The sequence below is a fragment of the Meleagris gallopavo genome, chromosome 13 (genome assembly GCF_905368555.1).
Source record: "Meleagris gallopavo chromosome 13, MGAL_WU_HG_1.1, whole genome shotgun sequence".
Taxonomy (NCBI): domain Eukaryota; kingdom Metazoa; phylum Chordata; class Aves; order Galliformes; family Phasianidae; genus Meleagris; species Meleagris gallopavo.
Window position 1 is genome coordinate 8645001 of NC_139416.1, and position 20000 is coordinate 8665000.

Consider the following 20000-nt stretch of genomic DNA (forward strand, 5'->3'; position numbering starts at 1 on the left):
TAGGAACATAACATTAGCTGAAGCTGGCTTCCCCTCCACCCCTCCCTCTCCTTTTGTAGCAAGAAAGAAAAACTATTCAAACAGCATTGACAACGTTCTTCAGATAACCCCTTCTAAGCTCCAAGTTTAGACTCCCTACCCGACCCAAAGAAACCCATTAAAAATGTAATGCTAAAGTAAAGATACAATAATGAAAATGCATCTACATATATTTTCCCTCAGAAAAAAAAAAAAAAGAAAAGAAAAAGAAAAAGAAAAAAAATCTATATTTTTTCCTTGTCTTTTTTTTTTTGCTTGGAATCGCCTTCATTTTAATAAGGTTGTCTAGAGCACACAGCAACGCACGGCACGCTCATATTGACTCATGTGTACGTAGAAACTATACTGTAGTACTGTAAATGCTCCCTTTACCAAAATCAATTCAAAGATACAAAACAATCTATTGAAGAGTTTTGCAGCTGGCTTTTGAACCACTTATAAAAGACAACACACAGAAAAAATTAACCCCTGTGGCTCTATTAGGAGCAGTATAATAAATGTGCATTTAAAAGATCTATAAACACATATTTATCTGCAAAATGTTCTTGCATAAAACTGTTATTGAAAAGGCTTTCATTTTATCTTTGTGTTATTGTAATTTTATTGAATTGCTTATTCATTCTTTGATATTGTGTTTTAATGGTATTATAAATCTGTTTTATGTCTGATAGGAGCCTCATTGTAAACTGATATAACAGATAATATGGCAATTCACCATAAAAATTCTAAACCAAAAATGCAGATCAGAACGCAAAGAAGCACTTTAATTCATTCTGGGTTTCTTTTCATTTTATTTTTTAATTATTTTTCATGTTCTGGTTGCCATCTGTTGATAAAAGATGGTTGTACAAAACTCAGAGTACTACACAATGGGAACTTTTTTTGTACATTCTATTCATAAAAAGGGGAAAAACAGTATAAAAGCATTGCCCCTCTCTAGACTGAGCATCATTAGCTTGTTCTCTGTATAGGCTGATGTAAATTAGCACTTTTGGAAGTGAATCTCTGGGTTTCTTGCACAAAATACTTATTTGGGGTAATTTCCAGTATCAAGAATAATAGAACAAAAATTCCACTCTGCAATGTCTTCTATTATTCTTTTATTTAAAACAACATAAACCGATTACGATAAAAGATGCTATCAACGTATAGCACAATTATTTTATAAACCACCTACTGCTCAGAAACTTAGTGAGAAAGTTCATTCAAAAAAGCATGCAAACCTGCCAACTCCAAAAGACCAAAGCTCTATTAACAAGAGCCCATTACGAAGGAAAGCCTGTAACCTGACCAACGCTAGTCTGACAAATGCATAGTCCTGAAAGCACAACTCAGATGTGAAGGCACAGCAGGACCCCGAGCCCTTACATGTGGAGTATCCGTAGCCCTGACACAGAGCTACACCTCCACGGTGCCAGCTGTGCGGCTGCACACACGAATGTGTCCACACATGCTCCTCACAATTTGGGTTTTGTTTCCACTGAGCATTTGATCTAAAAATAGATGTATTTTCTTCATGAACAAATGCTTTTCTTAAGGCAGAAAATAAGTGGTAACATGTCTGCAGAAGTAATATGTTATTAACATGAAAACCAACAAGAAAAGTACCTCTTGTAAAATATACTGAAGAACAATGCTTGGCAACAGGCTGACGAGTACTTGGTTTTCATAAGATTTCTAAAAGTAACCAGTCATGCTGTCATTAAAGAAACTCTGCTGAAAAAGCAACAGAAATGTGCCCACAAATATTAAAGACATTTATTTTTCAATCATTTTAAGAAACAACATTTTCCAGGGGAAAAAAAAAAAAAGAAAAAAAAGAAAAAAAAAAGATCTCAAATGTTTATGTACTACTGAAGCACAAGAGCAAACTTACAAACAAAAAACTCGAACTAGAAAATTTACCACTTTGGGATTACCTGCATCACTGCGCATATTAAAGCATGCGATGGATTCATTTACACGTGGGGACAGAGGGTCACTGTGTGAGCATGGATAGAGCACCACAGGAGTTACAGTTACCTTCAGTTTCCTAACTCTTGACCCCTGCATTTCCAGCTTCCTGCTGGGTGCAGCCACCACACTGACAGAGCTATCGCAGCCCCCAGGACCCACCGGGATCAACAGGAGAGGAAGAGGGCAGTGATGTGCACGCAGCAAATCTAAAACCACAGGTGTGAACCACACCTGGCTGGACTTAACATACGGGACAACCTTGCTTGTAAAGCATCACCAAATTTTAGAAACGAGATCTGGTGCAGTGCAGTCATGTGCCCGTATCTCTCCCTACAGCATGCATCTTTCAGCACTTTTTACAGTCAAGGCCCAGGGTATTACTGCTGCTTGATGTTAAAGCAGCAAGAGCCACTGGGCGTTACTTGGTCTGAATACAAGTGGAAGGGGTTCTGAGGTGGCAGAGCACTGCTACCTCCTCTGCCTGCACAGACCCTACCTGCAGCCAGCTGGGCAGCCACGTAAGCTCGGTTCACAGATCCCTAACTCACACACACTCACACACACACACACACACACACACATTCTCACACACTTGTGCAACTTCCAGTGGAGCTGATGCCAGTCTGGCATGCAGGCAGATCCAAGAAGCACAAAACCATGCTTTGTTGATCTAAGTAACTCCAGGAGCCCCACACAGCTATTAAAGTCCATCACATACAATACTAACAAGAGCAAATAGCCAGGCAACCTACGTGACTGTATCTTGATACATCACACAATAGCTTCATTTGGCTTAATGTAATACATTACAAAGGCAGCAGAGAAGTTAACATTAGTCAACAACATAATGGACAGATAAGTGTCTCGCCACTGTTAAGAACATACCCAGGTTCCATTATAAGCTCTATTTTTAGCCCCTCCTTTGCTCCGTCTCCTCAAATTGTATGAGCAGCAAAATTGGTCTGCTTGAAAATATGAGGCTTAAGTCAAAGGAAAAAACTGTTTCTGAGAAGTCATGGAAAAAAATAGACAACTTACTTCAAATTAGACATCACTCTGGATTCTGCAATAAAATTGCAAGGACACCAGGGGAATGCACAATTTTCCATCTGATATCCGGCTATAATTCACCTTAAGGTTCTTCCCTGGAAAAGCAGTTTTTCCTTATTTGATACTGAAAAAGTCTGCCTTTTGGATGCTGAAAGACCCTGCCTTCTAGCCTCAGCTTTTAGTCTTTTTTCTACAAGCCTTTTTTCTGGCCATCATTGGAACAACTGGCACGTTCCAAAATAACAGGCAACCACTTCTTTCCTCTGCCAAATACTCAAATTACTCTTGGGTTCATTGAAAGTTAACTTAAATACAGAGGTATTTAGCAAAGGTCTCTCAATTAAAGCCACCACAGTAGTTTACCAATGTGGTAAACTTGACCATACAATAAAGACCTTTTGGGGGTAATTCTTAAAATGAATGAACACTAAGTCATGTTCAGTGTACAGTTTAATTTTTTAAAAGTATAAGCACAAAAATACATATTTTCCTTTTTTTTTTTCCCCTCCCCAAACAAAATACTGGGACACCAAGAAGTAAAGAGCATTCTCCAACAGTATTACAACTAAGAAAAGAAACTTTTAAATCTATGACAATGACTAAAAGAAGCTTTAAGTAGAGAAAGGAGACCATAGTTTAGCTGCGCTGTTGAGCATCTTTTACAGAAAGCTTGAAGAGTTTGCTCCAAGAAATTTATAAAACTTATATTAAAAACCTAAGTTTTTACAGTACTACAGTCAGAAATCTAAGAAAACCCTAACACAGATACAAACTTGTGAGACAGCAGTAAAAAACTTGGAGAATCCAGATTCTCAAGTTCACGCCAAGATGCGATTCCCCATGACTTCAGCCAACACCTTTCATCTCCATCACCTTCTCCTTCTCAAGGACTGTAACTATTCCAATTATAAAGCATCCCAATTATACGCCTTTGGGTCAAGTTCCCTGTAGGTTTAAAAGCAGCTCCACTGGTCTTAATGGCATTGCACATTAATGAAGAATCTGATTTTCGTATCATGATGTTATCATTAATTAATTCATGCTTACAAAATTCTCAGAGCATGTGCAGCCATAAGTTACGCAAGCGCAGTTATTGTGGACATACTGAAAGCAGTGAGGACAACAGGCAGCCTTCTCCCCCCAGCAGCATGCACATCATCCTGCCCTCGTGGCTGGAAACGCCACGCAGCACCAAGCCAGCACTGCACCTTCAAGGCTTCCTGTGACACTAAGCAGGTTCACCGGGCAGCAATGCCCACAGTGAGAATTGGAACACAATGGGTGGTAAAAATGAAGGTCTGCTGTTAGAAACTGCATGAACGGAACCATCCGTCCCAAACTAAACCTCACCTTTAGTTGTGTGATTTTCAAGATTGCCTTTTTCCTTTGACGCTGGGGCTTTGAAAGGCAGCTAGAAGGTAAGTGCCTAAATATTAGGGGATTTGAAATAAAATGTCAACACCCAAATCCTTCACAACCGGCTAAGAAAGGATAGTAGCCAATGCAGGATTTTCAAACTGTTTTCTATCACGAGTTTCCCAGCCAGGTAAGGAGCCCCTTGGCACGGCAAGGAAACCAAGCAGCACAGTCAAGGCTCAGTCAAAGCACCTTCCCTTGCCTCCTGACGTGACGCTATATAAATTCTCTTTAGTTATTATTTTTTGCAAGCAAGAAAAATAAGTAATATTTAGAGAGGCTTAAAGACTGTTGACTCAATTGTTCTGCAGCCCTTCAGGGCAAGGCTCACGCCCTGTAAGCTCCTTCAGTGCACTTTGTACCACAGCAATCAGGCCCTGCACTGAGTCCCCATGGTGACTGCAGTGAAGCTAAAGAACAACCCTAACTACAGGCACAAAGGTTTGTCAGTGTACCCCCATGATACCCCCATGATCACGACACAGGACATCAAAGGAAAAATAAGAAATAATGCAGAAATGACAACTGCTGTTAAATTCTATGTATAGTCAATTACTTTAGCACATAGCATTATCCATATGGCATCAATTAGCATATATTTAAGATACTGCAGGTTCAAAAAAAACTGGAGGGGTAGGAAAAAGGATGAAGCTTAATAAACTAGGGTCATCTTTGCTTTGGTAGAAAGTACATTGTGATACTCATTCAGGAAATTGGGAAGAAGGTAAAGCTTTGAGTGTACGCCAAGGACGATCCCAGATAAATGAGCTGGTTCTGATATTCCAGTGTTAGCTAAACCAAAGAAATCATAATTTTATTGGACTGTTTTTCTCACAGGAATGATTAAAAAAAAAAAAAAGTGCTGATGAAATGTCCCTAAACATTACACAGACATCATCAATTACGTGTTCTTTGAAAGAGAATAATTAATTAAATCATAATTCTTGAATGTTATTTTCCAAAAGCTGAAAATATTCCTTGCAGTCCCCTACTGCGCTGCACGCTGTGCAGACACCCTGAGCAGTATTTGCCTGGCAGAAGCTGTACATGAGCACTGCAGCAGTGACCTCTCATTTTGCAAGCATCCCTCCATACCTGTAACAACAGCAAGTTCAGACAGAGCACTGCAGTACAAATTGAATACCCACGTTTAAGCTATTTAAGCTGTGAGACGTAATCACCAAATAAAGAAAGTAAAGCTGTAGTATATGGAAGAAAAGGATCCTAAATAGCTTTGTCTCCATGAAATGCATATCCTGTATTGTAGGAATTTTACAGTGATATCTTATACACTAAGATCTGCTGTTGGAAACGGAGTTAAAAAAAAACCTTCAAAGCAGAAACAAATTAATATTTTTCTTTTTACAACGTTATCACTATTTTTAACGTAGTTCATAAAATACCTCTTGACACAAAGGAAACCAAAACAGTGTTACTGTGTCCTTCTAGAAAGAATAACCTGCAACAAATTCCAGCGTCTGAAATCAAACATCTGCATTATTTGATCTAATGCTATTAATAAACATGAGAGCTCTGGCACCTGTAAGAGGGTGAAAAATGGAACACAGAAGTATCTTTTAATTAAATATATTAATGGTAAATAGCACTTCAGCAAGGAAATTTTTTTAATTTACCCATAGACTAAATACATATAAAGTAACGTTCAATTATTTCAATACACATTCAGGAAACTTTTCTGATTTGTTTACAAAATTGCTTGTTCCCCGAGATCATAGCTATCATGGCCTATCAGCAGGTGGACAGGAGAGCACAGAGCAGCAGTAGGGCAGTGTCTCAACAACTCAATGAAACCCATGTGAAACCTAACCTGGAAAAGCAGGGTGCAACTCGAGATCACTGGCATAGCATCTGCTCAGGAAAGGAGCCAAGCAGCCCTTCTCCTGGGCCGGATTGGACAAGACTCATGTTGTAAAGTCAATGGGGACATAGTGCTGGCAGAAACCACATGAAATTTGGGTGGCCAGGCAAGGGAAGCAGGGCACCAGGCACACAGCAATCACCGATGGTCTGACCGCTGGTACCTGCAGGCTGTGCATGTGGCTGCAAACATGGCAGTGATTTTTGCCAGAGGTGTGGACTCTTCCCCCAGTTTTCAGCAGGAGGGGAAAACGAAAATCCTTAATTTCAAATACAGAGAAAGTCTGTACTAACCACTGCCAATTCTATTCTGTTAATGAAACCTGTGTTTGGACGAGATGGAGAACATGGAGCTCACGACTGCTATGTTAGACTCTCCTCGGCCATATACCTGATTTACAGATCCACTCGGGGAAAAAGCTTGAGTTCATTTAGTGAAACATATGTATTAGATTAACAATCAAGAAAAGGCTAAAATTAAAATGAAGAATGAGGAGAACATTAATAATAATAATTTTTAAAAGAGGAAAATCTGGTTAAAGCAATTACGCACTGGAAATACAGGAAACGGGTATGTTAGTTTCTTAGAATTGTACATGTGCAGGTAGTGCATGGGCTGAGCCCTATTTTTCAACAACAGGCTGATAAATTTTCTGTCTGATCATTATGGATTTTGACAACGTCATTTTGGAACCTTGTTTACCAAGATATCAATAATTAAATGCTTTCACACTTTGCTCTTGTGTATACTGGCAACTTATCTTTGTCCTCCGTAGAAGCTAATGGTATAATGGGCAAAATATCAAGAATAATTAAGGAAAATGCTGGTATAAACTCCATCAGAAAAAAAGTCCAACTTTGTGCATGGTTCTTGCTTAAAATCTCACATCCTGCATTCACTTTTAAAATGAGGGAAAGTTATTTCTTTCTGGTACCTCTTAACTGAGTTTTGTCTGTGCTTAGAGAAAGAAGTGCATACTGTAATTAATGACTTAATAGCCTCCATGTGTACTCTCATTTTTATAGAACAACTGTCTGAAATAGCAGTAGTCTGTTACAAGATGCAGTCCTCCGCTTTTGTCTTTTTCTTTAGAAATGCTCTCTGTAACACCGTACTGCTGAAAGCAGCAAGCTTTGATTTGCAGAAAAGATACTGCAACCAAGTGACATATTAGAGGAGGGGTGGGACAGGAAAAATTAATTTTAAAGAGCACAAAGTCTATTTTGTACCTGTAAGTACATCGTCTGCTCTCCAGCTGAGGAAAACACGGAGCAGAAGTCCCTTCCTAAGGGCAGTGCACCCTCAAGGAGATAGCAAGAATTTAAAGAGCATGTAATAGGACAACTTTATTACAGAACTACTAATATCTTGATGCTGTCACTGCGAGAAACCAAGGCAGAACAGATTCATTTGGCTGAACAGTGGATGCAGCTTTATACAAATGATTAATACTTGGCAAATCCCCTCTACTTGGCTTGTCACCAGCAAACTCACTATACTTCCTCCCCAGCCTTCCACTGTATTTTATGTAATGACAGACCAGGCTTCAAGATGAGATGAAGCTCCTATGTCCAGATCAAACACAACAAACCCTTACAAGAAGAAAGCTGAACCGCCAGCTCAGCTACGGCAGCACAGGGCAGCTCGGCTCTGCAGCAGATGCCCAGCCCTGCACCTGAAACACACTGAGCATCCCTGTCCGACTGACAGTCTGTTCTAGAGCTTGAGATATACTGTAGGAACGTTCACAAAGCACAGATGATTTGTTTTGTTGTCAAAAAAAAAAAAAAAAAAATCAAAGTCCATCAGCCGCACTGAGCAGATAACCAGTACCTTGTAGTACCGCTTTTACATAATGCCAGCAAAATCCCAAGCATAACAACTGAGCGAGCACAACTGTCCCATAATATTCCCGGAGAGTGCAAGTGTGTCTCAACCTGCATCACACACCCCAGAAACGAGGAATGGAGGCAGGGAGCCAAGTTGAGCTGAGGACGGGAAGGGCAGCGCTTCTGCTTTCCACCTGACCTGCTGCCTTACCTGCCTGCAGCCGCCGCAAGGGCTGGCAGATCATTCCACCCCCGGCCCCGGGCTCACCATCAAGCATCAGCAGGAGCTGGAGAAACTTTAATAACTCCTGTTCTGCACATTCAGAATAAAGGAAGCTAAGCGTTACCTGATGTGTGCAGAGAGGTTCCCTTTCAGATAAGCACATTGCTGCACATCCTTCTTTTTTTAGAATGCATAATCCTGTAATTATTTACACAGAAATACTTTTTAGCGCCTGCACATAACAATTCAATGCTCAAGTTGGTGACAAAGTTCTTACAAAAACCGTATTAACTCCACAAATGTTTATCTTTAATCTACAAATAACTACATTTGGAGAAAATGAAATGCTGCCTTTTCATCATTAAATTATGCAAGACTTGCAATCTTCGTGAGTAAATTTGTCGCAATGAAAATGGACATCTTGGTATGAATTACAAAGGACTGGAAAATCTGAAGTAGAAATAAGCCACCAAAAAACTAAGAGAAGAAATATTACAGGAACCAGTGTGTCAACCCTAATTGTGTAATTACTTTTTGGCTTGGTCATATAAGCTAGAAGCAAGGAACAAGAGACAATGGTAATTTCTTACTGCTGAAATGAAGGTGTCAAACTGTCTTGTATGCTCTGTGTGCTCTAAGCTAAAGTTTACATTTATATCATGTTACTTCAATTACAATCTTAAAAGAGACTTGAATACTTCAGCCGCATTAGGCCACTATTCATAAATGTTAAACACACACACTACCAGTTGTTTGCGTAAATACGTCTTCATATATGTGCTTGTTATTGCAATTCTGCGGCACAGATTTGTTTGAAAAACATTTTTAAACATAAGCCTACATTTTTAATACATGTTCTGGAGTTGTATTATTCTATTACTTTTCCTGAGTAAATCAGAAGATTCACCAATGTCAGTCAGTTCACATCTGCAGCAATGTGAGCCGCAGTACAGCAGGGAAATACTTCTGGGCCTGCTTCTGCCCAACTCACCAGCAGTGCTCTAATCCCGGTGATAACCTCATTTACAAGAAGCCACCTCATGTAAACATGCCAAATTTTGCCTCTAATGCGATCTGTTCTAAGTCAGAGCAGAGGGAAGAATACAATCAAAAGCCTGCCCTGTGCTCCCTCCATCCCTGACCTCCAGTTTACACTGCGTTTCTTATACTTCTGCACTAAATGGGGAGACATGAATCTGCGCCGTTCCCATACCATCTAACAGGACAAGTCATTAGCTGTCTTTTTCAAACACAGCCCAAAGCAATCTTTATGCTACTGCACATTATTGTCACTTTATTTTATAACTTATTTGTTTTCATTTCTTCAATTTCTCTCTTCTGGGATTGACTCTTGGTACAGTACTGACAGATGTGTGTTAGAAGAGCTAACTTTATTCCTTGGTAGACAGACAGAAATCAATGAAACAAAGACTGCTAGAAAGTAAATAATCAGAATAGAGCACGTAAGTGAAACAAATGCTAAAAAGAGAAAATGAGCATATGTGGAGCGAGCACCTGTGTGAATACTCAAAACCACACATGAGTATTACAACCACCTCAACTAAATACAATAAAACTTCTTCTTTTAGCCACATTATCATATGTTTTATAGGTGGCACACAGTTTTGTGCAGCTCACTTTAGGAAAATTTTTGAACATTTTAATGGGACAACTGGCAAATGCCTTACTTATGCACAGAACCAGACTTACAGGAGGAAAAAATGCTATAAATAAATTATGCTACAATCTAAAGTATGCATATTACTTAATATGTCTTTTTACACTCGAATGAGAAGGCTGGTCAATATCGGAGCTACTTACAAATCTGAAGTTTTCTGACTGTTTCTCAACTGATTTGGGCTTCAGGTGGCATAAGTGAGCATGGGGGAAAATCAGTATTTAAGAGAAGTAAGAGGTTTGCCAGCAGTGCATTTTTCTGCAATGTCCAGGACGTGTTGTTTCCAGAGGAGTAAGCCCTGTGCAGCAACCACAAGTAGCCCACTTTCAGCATAGTCAGTGAGGTGCCTGACAAATAATGGCCATAGCAATTATCTGCAAACTATATACACAAGTAAAATTTTGAAGTTTTCCAGGAAATATATTTTCCTGAAATTGTCTACAGCTGAATGTAATGTTATGCCACAATTAAATGAAGAATGCTTAAGTGTGCAAAAATTATCATTAAGTCTGTGCAAATACCTGAAAAAATAAAATCAATTTTTACGTGGTATATAGAATTCATCCATCTTTGATTTTTTAGCATTACAGGCTTAAATGTCGATCTTCATGGAGAGCAAAGACATATTTTGAACCAAGACTCAGATGCAAACAGTGACATGAACAGAAGCCACATCCATGAGACTGAAGGCCAGTTTTGGCTCACTTTTACCTAGCTTCCTTAGTCTCTAACATAGGATATGAGTAATTGGGACAACTGTACCATTAGGCATTGTGCCTTTCTTTAGACTTTTTCCTCTTTTTTTCTGTTGCTTAAAGAACCTGATGAGGATTTGTTTTTGTTTGCTTTCTGTCATTTTCAATGCAGAAACATTTGACTAGTAAGAGGATTACTCTTTGCAGCTGTTTAACCTCCACTTTGATTCTTGGATGCAGAGACCTCTTCCTTCCACAACTGAAAACATAAAATCATTTTTCTTAAACTGCCTTCATCTTCTATTGAAACGCAGAACAAAGGCTAAGCATTTACAGCAAAACAAAAAGTAAACTGTAAACTAGAATCACCCACACATCAGTGCTTAATTACAAAACTGCACATGCAAGCATTAATTCTCAGAATTCTCCTGTAAAATACTCTCCTTTCACACCATTTTATAGTTTGTAAACTAAATTATACAAAAATCAGTTACTATCCTGATAATTCTTTAAAAAAAAAAATAAATAAATAAAAAAAGGCAACACAGAAATTCCTACCTTGTAGCACTATGTTTTCGCAGCTTTTTCTGAAAAGTGCAATCACTCACATTACCAAAAGGATGCCAGAACAGAAATGTTCTCAATCTCCCCACTTACTACAAAAACTCAGATATTCTAAGCCTTGCCCATGGGGCAAGCTGCACAGCTGTGAGTTCCACAAGCACATCAGCCCCTGACTCAGCTATCCCTAGCAATGCAACAATGACATGGTACCACTGTTCTGGTACTTGTGCTTGGATACAGCTGAAGATTCCCTCTTGCAGACTCTTTCAGTACTGTGGGATAAATAAAAACTTGTGCAACACTAAAATATTACTTCTGTTTGCAGTTTTATTTATCTCAGCAAAACATTACCCAGTATTTTTGACGACTCCAGCCTCCTCTGGCTTGTAACTTAACAGATCCACCAACACTAAGTCACACTAAAAACTGTATGTTCTGAATCCACTGCATGTTTAAGACAGACATGAAGTATATTTGCATGAGAATTAATATGAATGACATCAACAAGTTTGAAAGACTGCTGAGAGGGAACTATGTATTTCACTGAGTGCCACCACGCTCATCCACTTCACTTCATAAAATATATGTTGGCACATCATTACCACAGTACACAGACTTACGCCAGATTTATTAACATATATAAGGAACCTAATCTCTCACTGCAATTCTTTTTTCCAAGAAAAAAATACATGTGTATAAAAGGCTCTGTTGAACCATGCACTCGGTCTAGCTTCGATGCATGAATTCAGTTCTATGTTTACAAGTTTTGGATCCATTAAAGATAAATGAAAAATAAGTGTGTAACTATGTATGGTGCATAGCATTATCTAAACTTCAAAATATCAGCATTTACCAGATGCTTCTGACTGAAGGCAGGTCTTGTAAAATTATTTTTACTAAGCAGCCCCTAGAAAATAAGAGAAACTAAAATTCAAAGAACATATTTGTGAACATTTGTTAATGCAAACAGTTTGAACATACACACACACACACACACACACACACACACAAAAAAAAAAAAGTGTGCCTATGCCTGCTTTCAGGCTAAACAAGATAATACAGCATTCCAAATATCAGAGATTTAGGTGACAATCTAAAGCTGCATCCTCGTAAAGGGATTTTATAATGGCGTTGCTGACAGACTTGAGATGCCATTGGAGGGTACAGCCACAACAAAGCTTTAAGGGAATATCTGTTAAAAGTATTCTCATGTTCTACAATTGGTGGGTTTTGGTTCACTGTCAAATTAAAGACAGCATCTTTTTTATATTTCATAGCTCATAATAGCTTGTTCATCTTTTTTCTGCCTTTGTCACTGATACTTCATGTCTGCCTTGATCTTATTTTTAATGTAATTTACATATGTACAAGCACCAAAGGATTATAGTAATAATAATAACACAGTGTAGGATGGCTAAAATGCATCTTCAAACTTCAAGACTGCAGCTATAATTGATGTTCCCTCTGTCTTCGGTTGCCATGTTTTGTCATCATAAGCAGAAGTAAAGAAAAAAACCCTGATGAAGATGCATTTTGAGACAATGTCATCTATTGAACACAGAGGCTAAAAATTACTAGTCATTTTCAGAGTCCTAGCTTGCTTTAGCTTTACTCACCCTGCAGCTGCCAAATATATCAGGTACAATGCAGCCAGCACATAACTGCCTTCGAGCACGCAGACTGTTCCTAGTAAATCCCAGCGTTGTACTGATTTTAATAGAATGCCCACTTTAAATACCAATACAAGATCACCACCAAGCAAAGGGAAAAATCTACAGCAAAAACTAGAGATTTTCTTGGGTTCTTCTGCAAACTTCATTTACAGGAATTGGAAACAACCTTGATGCTTATAAAAACTATCCTCCTCTATTCTCCTTCAGAAATACCCAGAAAACAGAGAACATTTTTTCATACACAAGAATGTGTAAAAATCACTGATTCAGTACAAAACTATCTCCAAAAGATAAGAACATCTGTAGTGTTCTAATGCTGCAGTCTAAACAGTCGGCGATGGGCCTTGCTCCTTCAGTTCTCAGTGATAATGGACAATGTGTGCCTCCTGACAATATAATCATTATAAACTTTATTATTACACTTGGTATTTCAGGAGATGTCTGGCAGCCCATTGCTGAGATACAGCATAGCGGACAGTTCTCCCACACGTTTTATGGATAGTTACAGGATTCCAGTATAACCTAACCTGTTAATGTTTCTGGAATGTATAAACACTGTTAACTGCTAAATTCCTTGTATCAACATTTCAGAAATAACTATTATATAAGTTCGTTGCTAACTGTTGAGAAAGATTTTGATTTATTGAATGAAGTTCAACGGGATGAAAATCAAGATCACATTTCAGGGAGACACGACATATTATCCATAGAAAGATGTAATTTTGTACAAAACTAGTAAGGATGAAGATTGTATTTTTCAAATAGATTCAGTGGTCAAATGCAGGCAGTGCTGTTACCTATCAATACAGACCCTTGACTGCAATAATATTTTCTATCTACAACCTAGAACAATTACAAATATTAACAAAATTTTCTTGGCATCATTTATAATTGTTTCATTATTCTGAAATAAATTAAAAACTTCCATAAGATCAAATGCCATCAAACAAAATGTTGGTAACTGGTCGGGTCATTAGTATTACATGTCCTAAGAAAAACAACTGTTTAGCACCTTTTTCAAATACTTAAAAGACTCTTAAGCACTTAAACACTCAAAAAAAAGTGTATTACTTACAAGATGCTTTTTGAAAATCTAACCAAGATGGGTCCACCAGAGTCTGTACATACCTACATTACATCAACAGTGAGCACTTGTGCAGCATGAAATTACTGGGTAACACAAGGCAAATTCCCTACTCTGACACCACAGGTCTCAGTGAAAGCCCACTGATGTCAGAGTCTGTACAAGAATGGTGTTTGAGTTCAGCAGACTTGCAGTGGGTCTTAGCAAGAGTAAAGACTGAAGCACCAGCTCCTGATTTCCTCTTAAGAATAGTCCACTGCAGCACAGACTGCTCCACACCTTGACTTCATGCGGCCAACAACTCAGGCCACAGAATACCTTGAAGTGAAATAATCTATAGGAAACTCTCCAAGGCAAGCTAATAGCCACTGGCAGTAGAACACTTGACAACACTGCTGGAAAGTTTCTGAGTGTCCACAGCAGACTGCCAGGAAGGACACAGCAGGCGAGCCACAAGGGCACAGAACTGGATAACCTTCCTGTGGTTCCTTCCATGCTGATATCCCGCACTTCTGCAGCATGCAAGCAGGGTCAGGAGAGGAGTTCAGACTCTCTGGCCCATATCGTTTAAGATCATTTTCACTACGCTTAGCCTTAGCCTGCTTGAGCTACCTGTAACAGCTGTGGTAAAGCTATTTGTACTTAAGGCGACGGTGCTTGGTTCTGCTAAGCTGTTCTCAGACATGGCCCACCACAAGCAGGCCCACGAGAGCCAGCAGAAAGCTTCTTCCCGTGGGGCTGGAGGCAGCATGCTGTGAGGTGCATACAGGAACAGGGCAGTGCTGGCCTGAGGCCACACAACAGCCCGGCCAGCCCATAGCATCACAGGGCACGGACAGGGAGCTTGAAGCCTCCTCTGTGCTCTGGTGAACACAGCCCACAGAGACTGCTTTTTGGACCTGGTTCTCAGCACCACAAAGGCCAGGTAATAACTGCTGTGGACTTGAGCAAGACTCCAAAGCCTCCTCAGTGCACTCTGTCCACACTGGCTACATCCAAGATCCCAACGAGAAAACACAAATTCCTTAGGATAAGGAACTTCCATCCGAAAGCTTTGAAGGAGGACCTGAAAAGCTCATTAGTGATCTGATTGACCTCAATAATCTTTATACGGTTACAGTCTTTAAACCTCCTAAAAACACATGGGGACATCTCTGCAGAATGCCAGAGACATTACTGAGCCAATATTATGACGAGTTTGTCCTTCTGCTGTGGAGAAGACGCACTCACAAGTTACAACCCCACTGTGCCATGCTTTTACAGCAAATCACTTAGCAAAGTAACCAAATACTGCTTCACATCAGGCTGATAGCATCATCTGAATACATTCTTCCAGTCCTTGCTACAAGGCATAACAGTTACCTTATCACTGATTTTAACTATTTTGCTTCCATTTATCAACATCCAGTAAATTAACTTTACAAAATTTCTTCAGTATCTATAAAAAAAAGTTCTTGATATTACCCTAATGCAAACAAAAACAGTTTTGTTAACTAAAACCTACCACCAGTGAACGCTGGGTAACAAAAGATGCTTTCCTTTGAGAAATGTTAAATATTTAGCGTTTTCACAACAACTGAGAGTAAGTTTCAAAAGGATGATAACTTTGTTTTGCAATTTGTTTATTGCTTAATCATGAAGACCAGATTGAGTATTTGAGTCACACAATTTTGTGTTGCACACTCCTACAGCAAAAATGTGCTGTAAAATTTTATTTCTTTCTCCTTCATTCAGCTTACTGCTTGCCTGCCTGACTGCTTATTCAGCTAACCATCTCAAAATGAAACTCAATCACATTGCAAGATTTCACTACTGCTAAACTATTTTATACAGAAAATATATAAGCATGAGGAAATAATGCACCACTATTCTCATATATTACATCAGAGTATTTGCTAACTAATACAGATAGGATTTTATTGCAGGCCCAGAGCAAAAACAGAGGAAGACAAGGTATCCTGGGTAAATGATACATTTCAGCATATAAAAAACACTCCCACAGTGTTTGTTGTTGCAAGTTCTACCGTCTAATTTTCAAATACTCCTCCAACAAAATTTGCAACAAGTCAGATCCAGACAGTCCACTTAGTTTATGCCTCTCCATTTTATTCCTTAATTTACGGCAGTTACCAAAATTGATTTATTATCACTAACTAAATAGCAACTGCAAGGTAAATGTTGGGTTAACTACAAGGCAAAACGTGTCTAGATGCAAAACAGTGGAACAACATACAAGTAAATGAGAGTAACATATAAATTCAGATATTTCTATTTTGGGATAGCTCAGATCTCCACCTATCAGACTATTTTCTTCTCCATGGCATGAGTCCTTTCTCTGAATCCTCCTGAAATCCAATTCCTTTATACCTGAATTTCCCTGGGCATTAGAGTGAAAGCAGCATGCTGCCTGATGACTTGTATCTGATTATTCTGTATCTTCAAGGCCATCTGGGTCCACTCGTGGACAATCATGTTTCATGACTTAGTCACCTTGTATATATGACAGTAAGTTCATTATCCTTTACCCCCGCCCCTATGCCAAGGTGCATATCCTAGAAAACATGCTAGGCTTTTCACACTTCATATTGTGTAAGTACATTCAAATGTATTTCATGCACAACACGGCTCAGACCCTAAAGGATGTTCACTCAGAGAACGTCAGGACATCTTCCAAGCTCCAGACTTAGCTTGCAGATGTTTCTTATGCTGCTGACGAACTGAAAATTAGAGATAAGAAATATTTCTGTTTCACTGCACAGGCTTGTAGGACTGAAACCTTAAAATCACTATGTATATAAAAGATGGAACAGCAAGCTACACTGAGAGGAATAAAAAGGGCAACTAACCTTAAAAATGTGGAATAAAAAGTGTCTCATATTAGAAATCTTCTGAAGTAAGCACATATTCTCAATCCTTGAAGGAGATGACGCTGTCTAAAGACAGTGAGGAGCCTGCAAGAGGACCTCTTGCAGGAAGACGGGTAGCACTCACAAGTAAAACCAAAGAGCTTTACTGGAAGAAGACAGAATACACAGGCGTGTGCACTGGGAAGGAGTAAGCGTTATAGGCGTAATCAGTGCAGTCAAGCATAAGGTATGGTTCAGCCAAGCAGGTTACCTGTATTTCCTCCAGGTATTTTTCTCAGTATCCAAATGTCATGTACCTTTGTGGTTCAAATTGAGATACTGTGCTTAACGCAGTGAGCTAAATACTGACAAATGCTTGATTATTGTTTGACTGTTTATTTTAAATTCCCTTTGCACATTCTTCCACCAGTTAAAGCAGAACAGTTTACTATCTGTTATGATTCTAATGTTTGACATATTCTGTCCATTTTTCACTCCGTATGAACAAAAAAGCAATTTAGCTTTGGCACACACTGTACCAAGGTTTTTCAACTTCCCAAGCAGTTTCTTTCATGGAAATGCAAAATAAACCTGCGCTTGGGGAAGGGTGAGGAAGACTAGGACAGAAAAATCCTTTCACGGAGTCCAACGTCTTTCACTTGTGAATCAATAAATAGTGAGAATGAGGAACAGCTATTCCAACTCTTCTCAAGAACACATATGGAAAAGAAACTAGGAAAAATCAGAGGGAAATGACACACCTAAATTTAATGAGCAGACGGAAAGAGATTATCATAAGGAACTTTTGTCTATAATCAGCTACGAAATCACTATCAGACCAAACAATAAGTTGCCTATATTCCAACATGCAGCCACCTATCCATACATCTCTTATCCAACATTTTATTGACTTCAGTACTATTCATCCTCTTATTAGGATACCACTGCCACAGTTCCACTACCAATAAATAAAACTGCGATCAGCAGATCAGAGGTACTGCAAATACTAGAAAAGACAGTGAAGGTGCTGCTATGTGAAAAGGAGAAGCGGCAGTTTCACAGCGAAGAAGGAAAGGGTTCTGTAGCCCTAAGCATATAACCCTATGTGCAGCAAAACTACTCCACATTTATATAACATACAAGATGCTGCAGAAAACTCTGCATGCCTACACACAGCCATCTACCTATCTGCCCATACAGTCAGAGGGCCTATGCATCTATGACCAAAAAATATCAATAATATGTCAAACGGAATTATTACTTTTAGAAGAAAATCAGAATTTAACCCAATTAAAAAAAATTACCTGCCAACAACTCTAGATAACATCCTGACTTCACACAGAAGTGCTATGCTATTAGTATGAGTAATGCTGACTTTTTTCACACAATGTAGGCAGGCTATTCCTAAAGCTAATGCACACTACTATGCTTTCAGAGCGACTTTACTATTTCTCACATAAATTTTGGTGATCACAAAGTTCGGGGGATTCACCAACATAAAATGTTCATCAGAGCTACAGATGTCTCCAAGCCATCTGAGTACACTGCAGTCCCAGCTTTCTGCTACCAGGATGGGAACTGCCATAGCTCCATACAGCAGATGTGTCATACTCAGATGCTACACTGTTTCCTTCTTAGCTGTGTTCTCCATTTCTAAGTAAATACTGGAAAGATTATTGGTGAACTAGGGAAAGCAGAAAATGTGATGTAAGCTACACACACTCAGCAGAGGAGCTGCTTTTGACAGATTGCTGCAGAGAATTACGCAAAGAATAGTCCAAGGAATTATCTAGCGTGAAAGGGATGGGACGTGCAATAACAGTGCACAAGATTTTCATTCAATTGTTTTTAATTCCCAGTATTTCCTGACATATATCAAATCGTACTAATAATCAACACTGTTATTCAGTCTTGATGTTGAAAACAGTATTTCTGTTCCCCTGGCTGCACAAACTTGAAGTTTCTTTATCAGGTCCTAGCGCTCACGGTAAAAGTAGTATGAAATTAGAAGACAAATTAAAAAAGAGAGCAAAAGCAAAAAACACCTCTGTTTCACTACTTACAAAATAGTTAAAAAAAACAAAACCAACAACAGTTAATGCAAGCAGTATACCTCAGTTCTACTGTGATCAGTATGTCCATGGACACCTCAGCTTCTGCATATGCACAAATTCCAAAGTATTTTTAATTTGTCTACATGAGTGCTTTGCCCAACCATCAAAAATACGACATTCCATTCTCACGGTGACCGCTCAAGGTACTCTGGCTTCAGAGACCCAGCTCTGCTCAACACCAGTGTTCCAACTAACGCATGTACGTTGTGGTGTGGCAGCAGCACAAGCTCTGCCCAGCTTTTTGCAAGCACTGGGTCAGCGATGCTCTCAACCACAAGCACATCCCTATGTAAGTTTGCACTGGGCCATACTATGCTGAACCTCCTGCCTGGTAAGCCAAACTCCAAGGAGTTGGAAATCAGGCTTGATAACACCCTTTTTGTCATTTCAGCTAAAAGTAGAGGGACTGCTGGAAAAATTAGTTCAGGAATCAGCTCACAAGAGTCAGTTACTCACATACTGACTGGAAATGAGAAAGTTACTACTCAACATCTTCTGCATGCTGAATGAAGAGCACTGCTCGGAATCGCCAAGCTTCACCTGCCTTTCAGATGGCAGAGCTCAAGCAACTCCGATAGCTGCTGCACAGGATGGCAAATGAGACAATACACTGAAAAGGTGGCCCAGAATGAAAAGACTGGATGAAAGCCACAGGACCTTCCCTGGACTGACTAACCACACACTCCAGTAACTGCCAGCGAAGATAGCAATGCTGAAAGAGGCTTAGTGCAAGCATGCAAGAGATTTGTGACAGAAAGTTAGAACTCCATGTCAAGCCTTTCATGCAAACAATAAATATTACTTCTGCTCATAATCAGACTTTTCTCCAGCATCGTCTTTGAATGTTGAACCTTTTTCAATTAATTAAAAACTATGCACTGCAGAGTGCATATTTTATCAGCCCTCAGCTGCTTAAGTGTCTAGAAAAGACTAGGCAGTTTTTCTTTTTTCCAG

At 39.2% G+C, this 20000-nt stretch overlaps 1 protein-coding gene across 4 annotated transcripts in view; it reads right to left on the reverse strand.

The window, feature by feature from the left end:
- The window catches only part of TSHZ3 (teashirt zinc finger homeobox 3), a 63087-nt gene that overhangs the window by 28934 nt on the left and 14153 nt on the right, over positions 1-20000 (reverse strand). Inside the window, exon 1 of one of the 4 annotated variants that reach the window (XM_085235216.1) lies at positions 12946-13059. The exons of the other annotated variants lie outside the window; for them this stretch is intronic. The gene's annotated coding sequence lies outside the window, so the exon portion shown is untranslated. Of the gene's footprint in view, positions 1-12945; positions 13060-20000 lie in introns of those variants that run through there. 4 annotated transcript variants of the gene reach the window in all.